Raw genomic sequence first — 10,299 nt, 5'->3', positions numbered from 1 at the left:
CATTCCTGGCTGTAATCAGGAAAGACTGGAAGTCTCACCGGAAAGGCTGGTTGTCCACAATTTTCCCAACAGCAGAACTTTAGTGATGCTTCAAATAAAAAGGGAAAAGGTAAAAGGGAAAGTAAAGGGAAAACTCCCTGAAAAGGGGAGTTTAATAGTTAGATTTCTTAGAGAAGCCTGGGCACTCAGAGATTAGCTTTAAACAGTTTTAGTTATTCTGTATGCAAATCAGTGCCTGGCAAGAATTTCAGAAAACAGCTCGCAAACTAAACCCCTTTAGAAATGTTTTTGTTACCGACTGAACCATTCTGAAGTCATAAGGAAATCTTCGGGAAAGTTATTTGTATCAGTAGCTATCACACCCTTGAAGTCAACCAATTTAATCATCCCTAGAGAATTGCAACAATGGGAAATATAAATAGCAAAAATATCCTGGATATCTCCTTCAGTGTTTTATAAACACTGGTCATACAAACTAGTAACTAAGAAGAAATATCTCAGTTTGAATATCAGACTATATGCTCCCTTGTAACTGCATGTACCTCTCCTAAAGGTCAGATGCTTTTACTTCTAGATGGGGGCCAGACAGAAAATACATATGTATATATAGTGATGAGATGAGGTAAGCAGGAGCATTTAGTGTTCATTTTTATAGGTTGTCAGGAAACGTAACAGGTGATACAAGCTTACAGAAAGCACAAGCTGGACTTCTGATTAAGAAGATGAATGCAATCAAGATGTGCTTACCCTGAATCTATTTGTAGATGAATTAAGTTTTGTCATCATCTTCACTGTGGTTGAAGGCTATCCAGGGAAGTGTAACTTCTAGGTCTACATGTATTTATATATAGAAAAATTATTTTTTACAACTTTTTTCCCTGTCAGTTAAAATCCACTGAGTTTTAGGTAGTAAAAGATACATATTATTTCCACACTATTATGAGCATGTTTTCAGTTCCTTGGAGAAATTACACACTACTCCGTCTATCTAAACACCATGTTAGGAAGGCCCAGATGTCTTCACCCCTCTTTTCACTTTGTGTTTTGCAGTCTTCAGCAGTCCTTCCATAACGAGCTACAAGAAACCAAAGATTTCCCCACATGTTGTTCCTCAGCCATCCATTTTATATGAAGGTCCCAATGCAAACAAAAACAGTGGTTAGTCAGATGACATCAGAGTAGACCTCACTTGATACTGTGTTTTAAAAAATTTTTACTGGTGTCCCTTTGGATAGCATGAGTGAAGTCATTTTACACTAAACTAAGGCTTTCAGCACAATTTAAAATGCCAGAAAAGATGCCAGAAAATATGTTGCAGCCCTTGCAAAACAGAACCACTTCCTGCAGAGAATGTTTCTTTTTGTTCAGTTAAACACATGAAGAAAATTTTGAAAGGTTTAACAAATACAAGACAAATTGGCTACAAGCTGGGAAGTGTCCTGGGAAAGGTTAAGCAAAATGAAAAGCTTAGGAAGCTGTATTACATTTCTGAGCACTTTTCTTCTACATCCTTAAAAGATAACCTACAAACGTTTTCTCCCACCATCCTCTGAAAACATCCAGGTAGCTAACAAATAGGCGGCACTTGTGCAACTGGACCACACTTAAAGACCTATAGCATTCAGTTCTGTTATGGGACCATGTCTGTCTACTAAGATAAACTGTATTACAAAGAAGTAGGATGGGCATATCCTGACCCTTTCCTTTTAGTCTTAGTGCTGTTATTATAGGATGAGCATATTATGAAATCAACAGTTCACTCTGCCTAATTATTTTTGCTAAACACTTAGCTTTTCAAATATGCCAAATTTCAACCAGTAAGGTTGAAATTTCTGTTACTTAAACTCTGGACTTTTCCTTATTTATTTGAAAGCTTGATAGAAAATAGTTCAGCCATTTTTGGAACAAACTTAGCGAAGGAAATTTTTGCCAACATCCATATTTTTCATATGTTTTCTGAAGAGCCATAATGATTTGTAACAGAGGCTTGAAATCTGGCAGCAAGACAACCTTCAAGTTAGAATGGTGCCTTTTTTGTTCTCAGGAAAACCCATTCTTATGCAGCTGGGTTAAGTTACAGAAATATCCCAGCTAGTATTTACGGAACAGAAGCTGTTACATTTTGCACTCAGTTCGTTGACTACTTTAACAGGAACATGCAAACTCTGAGGCCTGCTGAGCCTCTTTTCCTGAGGAGGTACTACATATCTAAAGCTAGAGCTTAGGACAGCTTTATCCTGAAGAGATTTCCACGGTTTTCTGACAACTATGCCATCAATAATAACAACATTAAACTTCCAGTTATATTTTCCTTTCCTGTTAAATTTCCACACATTACCTATACAGTTTAGGAAAATATTACATCCTTTCAAGATACTACTGATATGTTCTTACCCTGTAGTGATTTCTCTAGAATCTAAGGACTATTTCTTTTGTTGTTGTAACTCCACTCTGCTATTTATTAGTGGACTTACATTAGTTTATCCTCACTAATATTCTTTAGCTAAGCAGCCAAGCTAATAAAATTAGGCTGTGCTCTTAAACTAATTCCCAAATATTGTAAGAAAAAATCCTTTAGTGCAAGAAAAACACTCCAACGTAAGGCACAGCCCTGAATGTATTGCACAATCCAGACTACAGGTCAATAGGAGCTCTGTGAGGGTACCTTAGGTCAGTGCTTCCTCACAATGAGTTCACGGGGAGAAAAGAGTTTGAAAAACATTCCAAACTTCTGCAGAGTTCTTCTTGCCTTGCAGACACAGAAGTTACTCTGCAAGGTCCAGAGGGACAGCCTTAGTGAGCCCTGACATTCTATGACAAACTGAACCATGAAGTTCCAGAAAGTAATAAGTTGGGACAGCTAAATGCATGCCAAAAAGAAAACTGCTCCTTGGATTTTTTCAATCAAGTAGCACTATATTTGGACTGGAAACAGCCTGTGGACAAGCAGGAATAACCATTAGAAGGCAAGTGAAAAGTTCCAAGCAGATGATACTACAGTCAAGGAAGAAACAACTTGAGCGTATCTGGGCACGTTTCCATACTGACTCAAGCAACACTTTTTCCCATGACATCAGACTGAAAACAACCAATATATTATAGCCCATATGTTGATTAAAGAAAACCCAAGCAGTGCAGAGACGTGCGCCAGCCTACTGAACACGACTGAACAAAAACTGGACTGCTTGCAAGGCATGGAAGTTAATAAAACAAATAAAAAGCCCCAAGTTTCCAGGATAAGAAGCCTGGGTAAGACTTCTCAGCAAGATGAGGTTGTGAATACCAAGGTAAGGCTGAAAGTAAACTGGCTGGATAAAAATTATACAATCTAACTAGATGACAAAAACAATAAATGAACAATGCTTTGAATGCACAGCAGTCATAAGGCTCAGAAAACTGAGAAGTTGGTTACAGATAATCTACTTCAAGAACCTGCTACCTACCTAATGTGATGTGGCATTTACATGAGAAATTTTGGCTGCAGAAAGGTTTGTAATTGGGGTTCAGGAGATTTTTTGGCACATTAAGTGTGTTCTTAGCAAAATAATGCTAAGGATTAACATGCAAAAGAAATATATATATAAATGCTTTCATAAGAATAACGCAGCTTTCATAGAACTGATTTTATTTTAAGAGAAAATAGAATGCTTGCAAGATGCCAACACAATCTATTGAGAACAGTTACTAAATCATATTATTTAGTAACTAAAAATAGCATGGTACCTTTTGAAATCCCAAGCAAAAACAAAGCCATATTCTGCATAAAAAAGAGTTACTAGGAGTAACATAGTGGTGCTTTTTAGAGAAGAGCTGGGAATTCCACTCTTACTTTAAGATGGCCTAATAACAGTAGTGCTTACTGCATGCAGCTGAATTTACTGAGACATTTGATCAGACCTTACATGATATAATCTGTTCGTGCTGCATAATAAGAGACCACAGGCTATCTTTGTTCTTTCTCACAGAGTACATGAAGTCATAGTTAGAGGTCTGTCAAATGAAGGGAAATTTGACTAGTAGGATAAATATGCAGGTGGTTACATTCCAGTTGTTTTAGCAAAAGTGATACAAGCTTATAAAGCTCATTAGCCACGGAATACCATGAAACGAAGCATCATTGTGAAATTCTATGTTTATAGGGGAATTATTGGTCAGTAACATTTCTTTTGGTTTAGACAGTACTAAACACATTCACAAAGGTAAGAAATGCCTTGTTATTAACCAGATTTCTGAAAACAATTCACTTGGAGTTTCTTTTCTTATTTTTTTAATGAATATATGTAAAGGCATGGTTTTCCAATCTTGTGCATCCATTTTCACTGCGTTATACAGCTCCCAGATGCTCCCAGATCAAGGAATGACTGGTGAGCAAACCACATTGTGAGAGTAAAAGATGAAAGACCAAAAAAAGGTTTGATAAAACTCAAGTGCTGTAGCAAAACAAACAAAAAAAAAAGTAGAAGTGTGCTTCCTGTAAGCAGGTGATCCTCCTGAGACAGCCTCAACAGCAAGCTGTTATCTGACAAAAGAACCCTCAAGGTCCTCAGTTTTAATAATTACCTCCCACATCTTTACAAACCTCATTGTGTCACTGTGCATCTGCCACAGTTACCTGGAATGTTTCCACGTTCCACGCAGTTTCTTAGAAGTTGAATACTACTGCTAACAGAAGGACATTAATGTCTGCATAGGGCATTTGCACTGATCTTTAGTGCTTAAGGCAAAAGTTAACAGCTATTTTCGTCACATCTTCCATCTTCCTCCTTGCAAGAAATCACCAAGTTTTTGAGTGAGACATATGGAAGTATGCCCACAATTCTTCTAGTGATATCACCATTTGAACCCTGATCTGTTCTCCAAGGTGGAGAAATTGTGGTCTGGTCTGCTGGTAACAGTTGCCAGTACAGAGAAGCTGCAGTTTAGAGCATCTTGTATCTAATGTAACATTTTGATTGGGAAGAAATAAATCTCTTGCAGGCACAGAAGTGGTTTTAAATGGGTTCTCCCTGTTCCTCCTCTTTTCTCTTCCTCAGCACCCTGCAGGCATAAGAACAATCATGCCAGAAAACGCACAACTTTAGTAATCTTTTTCCACCAGCATCCTCTGGAACACTGGCTTGCTAGAATTCCCATGAAGCAAAGATAATGTCCAGGCAAGCATGGACTTCTTTAATCTAGATGGGGTAATTCCAAAGTCCAGTCAGAGCAAACATTTTGAAAATGGTCCTAGAATGGTATAAATTACAAAAACTTCATTAACCCAGATGCATCTAACAGCTTTCATCAACAGACTTGCACATGCTTTAAGGTTATTTTGGATGGCGGCAGCACTTGAATGTTCTTCTGACAGAAAGAAGTCCAATGCATTTTTAGAAAAAAATAAAAGACTATAATGAACTCATCTTAAAACAGTACTAATTTAATAAATGCATAGTCTAAAGATTGTCAAAATATATGGACAAGTATCAGTGAACAGTTTTTTTGAAAGAAGAATCTCATATATTTATAAAGAGAAAAATATATATTCTAGGTTCGATTTGAAACCATAGTCATAGAAATTAACTACCTATCATTGTTCCATGCTCATAAGAAAGTTACACAGGGTAGAGAGCACATGAGGCATTGGCACAGGTTGCCCAGAGAGGTGGTGCATGCCTGGAGAGGCTCTGAGCACCTGATCTAGTTGCAAGTAACCCTGTTCATTGCAGAGGTGTTGGGCTAGATGGCCTTTAAGGATTCCCCTTCCAACTCAAATGATTCTATTATTCTATGATGAACATCTCTCTACAGTTCTTTAAATTAATTTAAAAAATGTAATTTAAGCTGCTTAACAGGATACTTAACTGCTCTGCTAAAACTACTATGGTGTAACATGCCAGCATTTTTAAATAGAAAATCCAGATATTTTCACATTTAGTCTTAGCATAGTCTATTTGCATAATTTCTTTTTATGATAATATTTACCTTAGTGTATGAAAAGAAACTGAATGGCACTGCGGAATACCATGAACTGCTAGGTAAAGTATAGTTTATTGGACTGAACCAGCTGTTCAACATGTCTTTTCAAAAACATGTTAAATGCTACATCTTATTTTTCGTGCACCTCAGCAATTCTTCATTTTGGCTGGAAAATCAGAATATGAAATAACTGTTCCTGCAGCATTGTGAGTGTGCTATGGCCAAGAAGTCCTGGAATTGCAATAGTGTATTTTTTGGGGTATATTCAATGTTCAACTAAATCTCAAAATATTTCTTGGCTCTCCTGCCATTAACTGGTCCTTGAACTCACCATTCGTGTTCAGCAGTGGAGGGGCTTGCATTGCCATCTGTTTTGACAAATGTTTTCCGTTGTCTGCATGGCTGACAGAACATTAGGCACATTTAAAAAGAGATTAAAAAAAAGATGTTCTCCGATTCATTCAGAATTTCTCACTCAGAAATCCAATCAAACGTAGCTGACTGTGTATCAAACTAATTGTAAATCAGTTTGTAAAGGGTTTTAGTTTGTCATAAGCCACTAGTCTTGGCAAAGTCTTCCTAGCTGCATAGCAGTTAATCTGAGCATCTGTCTGCTCTTCATTCCTTCTGTCAAAAAAATGTATATATAAGTGGAAAATCATAGCTAGAGGAATTCTGCATAAAATTGTCTTACATGCTGATTCAAAAGGAGGTACAAGTTATAACCATGTACACTGAGAAGAGCATTTGTGCAAAGTCAGACTTTTTTTAAGTTATTAAAACTAGCAACACATAAATAGCTTTAAGAATAGGGCTCTATCTTTCTTAAAAGAAAGCTAAAGAAAGACAGATTGTTTCAAATTGTTAGTTTTAGGTGTGACTTAAATAGCTTTGGCATAGCGATAGGAAAAATGACATCTCAGAATTCTTGTATTCAATGCCATTAAGTTCTTATTTAGCCTGCAAGAAATTTTGATAATAACTTTAATTTTTAATAAGTTCCATAGCATAAGAGCATGAAGCAAATGTTTCTTCAAATCAGAATTGTCATTTCAGAGTATCTTCCTAAAGCAATGTCTAACACTATAGCTCTCCAGCAGAAAAGCTAGCACGAGTCAGCTACACTTCATTTGTTTTTTAAATGAAGCCAGTCTCTGGCGCGTAGACCTGGGTATCTGCTGGGTACTCTCATTAGCAAGAGAAAGCCCAATCTCATTTCAGAAGCAATCATCTGCATAGCCCTCCGGATCTCAAGACCACATTAGATTGGTGTTAACAGATGATCTATGTGCTGTGCAAGTTCCTCAGGAACTTAGCCAATTGCCTCATGAAACAGGAGGAAAGTATTTTTTTTCCACTCCTTTTCCATATAGAATTAGTCACTTATATCACGATGATGTTTTCTTCACTCAAGCAGTAGCTAGAAATTGATTATAAGCAGAAGTTCCTTGTGCCTTCTTTAAGTGTAAAACTCTTCAACATAGCACACATCAGCTTCTGGAGCAGCTACTTCATTAGCCTCTAGAAGGTAGAGTCAGGCTTATTCCCAAATTTGAAATGAAAAAAAAAGCACTACTGACTGACCAGAATCATGAAGATTTCTTACCTTCCTCTGTAATATGCCTTGTATCCTCAGTTTAACACAATCTGAGTTTTTGAAGCAAGCCTGATGGCAAAATAAATCCCAGTGTCCTAAAGTGCGATTTTACTCAAAAATAAGCACGTAAAAAAGCTTTAATTCTGCCTATTATTATAAAGCATGACTTGAAGGTATTTCTTAATTTCACATCAAAAAAATCAAGTTTAGACACTGAAAGTATCAACCCTGGTCCATTCTGGTTAACACAGTCATCAGTAATAAAAATTCAGTGACATGTAGGCTTGCCTTAGACAGGTGGAATTTAGTTAGTCTAGATACCTTTTGTTTTTTAACTTTGCAGGTCTAGTAGAAGGAAACAAAACAGTGTTAATATTTATTACTAAGCAGATGTAAAGATAAAGTCAGTTCTATCAGGTATTAACACTTTAATTCCCAGTGCACTACACGATGTTATGATGCGGAATATCGATAACCAAAAATCACAAAACCAGGACATTTGGAGAACAAAAACAGAAGGATCAAATGCTAGGAACTCTTTCTGTATGCACAGGTACAAGGCGCACAGAGGGGACAGAGCACAGACCTACAGACAGTGCTACTTACTGCCCAGATTGCACTCTGCATAATAAAGTCATCCCCATTGCTATGCCTGGTGCTAGCTGCCTAGAGAAAATACAAAGAGCAGAGACAGTTGAAGGAAATAGTGCCCACTTATACAGTAGTAACAGAATTAGTTTGTAGCAGCAGTGGGTACCACCATCACTACCGGGAACAACAGTCCCAGAAGGCAAGTAGCATTCACTTCTCTCGCTCCTGCAGCAGCTTCTCCCCCAGTCCCGATTTTTTCATACGCCACCTATCACACCCAAACACAAGCAGTGTCTCCCTAGCTATACTTGCCAGGCCAACACAGCACATCCATGTCACTCTGCTATGGCCCTGCTCTCTTGGCCAACACTGATATCACCACCAAGTGCAGCACTAAGAGAAAACTGGTAGCCTTTTCCTCCTGAGATGCCAATGGCTCTAGTGAATCTCTATCCAACAAGAGTTACCTGAAAACGGTTGTCTTGTATCTCAGCTAGAAAATTTCACACAGAACTGAGAGCTGACATCATTGCATTTAACTTAGAATGGCTGGATGGCACCAGCAATAAATGAACAATATCTCTGTATGACCAAGTAGAACATAAGTAAAAATTGGACTTGGTTGTTCAATTTGTTTAACTGAAAAATGTGAATGATCATTCTAAAAATTACACTGTTGGATTTCTCAGAAATGCACTTTCTTTGGTAAGAAATGCTGCTAAGGATCAGTGACTGCCTGGGCTGATACAGGATTTGTCTTCCAGATTTCAGATTTTTCTTGTACTTATTAGATCCCAATTAGTTCTCATTTCATGTTATATCCATCTGCTTTGCTAATCGGTCTCTTGAAACTCTAAAAAATCAGCTTCAGCTTTTATCCTACTTTTCCCCCTATATTTGGTAATTTACTATTTCACTGTCTCTCTTCACAATCCAGGCCCATCTTAGTCACTGTATCCTTTAATCTCTTAAAACTACATGCTTGTTTAGATTATGTCTTTATAACCAAAAACCTCTGCATCTTCTCCTTGAAAGGAAAGAACAAAGAAACACTGTTGCATGCCAATACCAACAAATTGCTATTAGCCTCATTTTATTTTTTTCTGGAGCTAAGATGGATGAGATATTTTTGGTATAGGGAAAATGTATATTTAACTAAATAAATGTACAAGCCCTGCCACAAAATGCTTTTAGGCAGATAATATATGCAGACATTTATGTAAAATCACTGAACATCATCATCTGAGTTACTTTCATTCTGTGTAAGTAAGACAGCAATCTTTTAGCAGTAAAAAAGCATTTGGGGGAAAAAAAAACCCCACAACTCTTCTTCAGAAGTCTAGTGTGATGTCCTAGAGTTTCTTAAGTTTTCCATAGGACTTTATTTCCAAGTGGCCTTGGTATCACGGTAAAAGAGACATAAGCAAGCTTTAAAAAGTTGGTTTTAATTGGCCTGTGCACTAGACTTCATCATACTCAAGTGCTGACTTCAGTGTCATAAGTATAAGGTTCTGCCTACATGCAGCACTGTGCAAAATTTGGTCCCCTAATGCTCTTGAGATATATATGGAAACTAGATACGCATCTATGTAACTGGAGATTGTTTTCAACACTCTTACGCTATGGCTTCACATACAGTCTTTCTCCTTATTCATCACAGTCTCAAAACTCCCTAGCAATGTTATTTACTATCTGCTATTCTCTGGCCTTTTTGAGCTCACCTTTCATACTTCCACAGAGACAATCCAAGTAAAATTTCAGGAACCATTTTTGAAGCTTATGAATCATTTTACTGTTCCTATACTAAATAGGTCTGCCTAAATATTTTCTCTAACAGCAATAAATTCAGTCTTCCTATTTTAAGAACAAGAATTTCCAGCCTCTTATTAGAATCATGAGAATCATGGAAGCTTGATAAGGTTGCCAATTATGATAAATTAAATAAGAGTAAAAAAAAAAATTTAAATAAAAAACTAGTAAAGAAAACTACAATTAATTCTGAGTTTTAAGATGAGCTTTTGCAATTTCTGTGGAAAACATATACCACACACAATCAGCCTTGCATAACTCAAATCACAAGATGTGTTTCTAAAATATTTGACTTACCCAACTTTGAACTGAATAATGGATTTAATTTATCGGAATAAAAAAAG

At 36.9% G+C, this 10,299-nt stretch overlaps 1 protein-coding gene across 1 annotated transcript in view; it reads left to right on the top strand.

Moving 5' to 3' along the window:
* The first annotated feature begins 2,779 nt into the window (after nt 1-2,779).
* The window catches only part of PDE5A (phosphodiesterase 5A), a 132,413-nt gene continuing 124,893 nt past the window's right edge, over nt 2,780-10,299 (top strand). The window contains exon 1 of the mRNA XM_052681609.1: nt 2,780-3,287. The gene's annotated coding sequence lies outside the window, so the exon portion shown is untranslated. The remainder of the gene's footprint in view (nt 3,288-10,299) is intronic.

Source organism: Tympanuchus pallidicinctus, unplaced genomic scaffold (genome assembly GCF_026119805.1).
Source record: "Tympanuchus pallidicinctus isolate F22 unplaced genomic scaffold, pur_lepc_1.0 scaffold2, whole genome shotgun sequence".
Classification (NCBI taxonomy): Eukaryota; Metazoa; Chordata; class Aves; order Galliformes; family Phasianidae; genus Tympanuchus; species Tympanuchus pallidicinctus.
The sequence above is the reverse complement of the archived record's forward strand: the minus strand, read 5'-3'. Positions and strand labels throughout refer to the sequence as shown.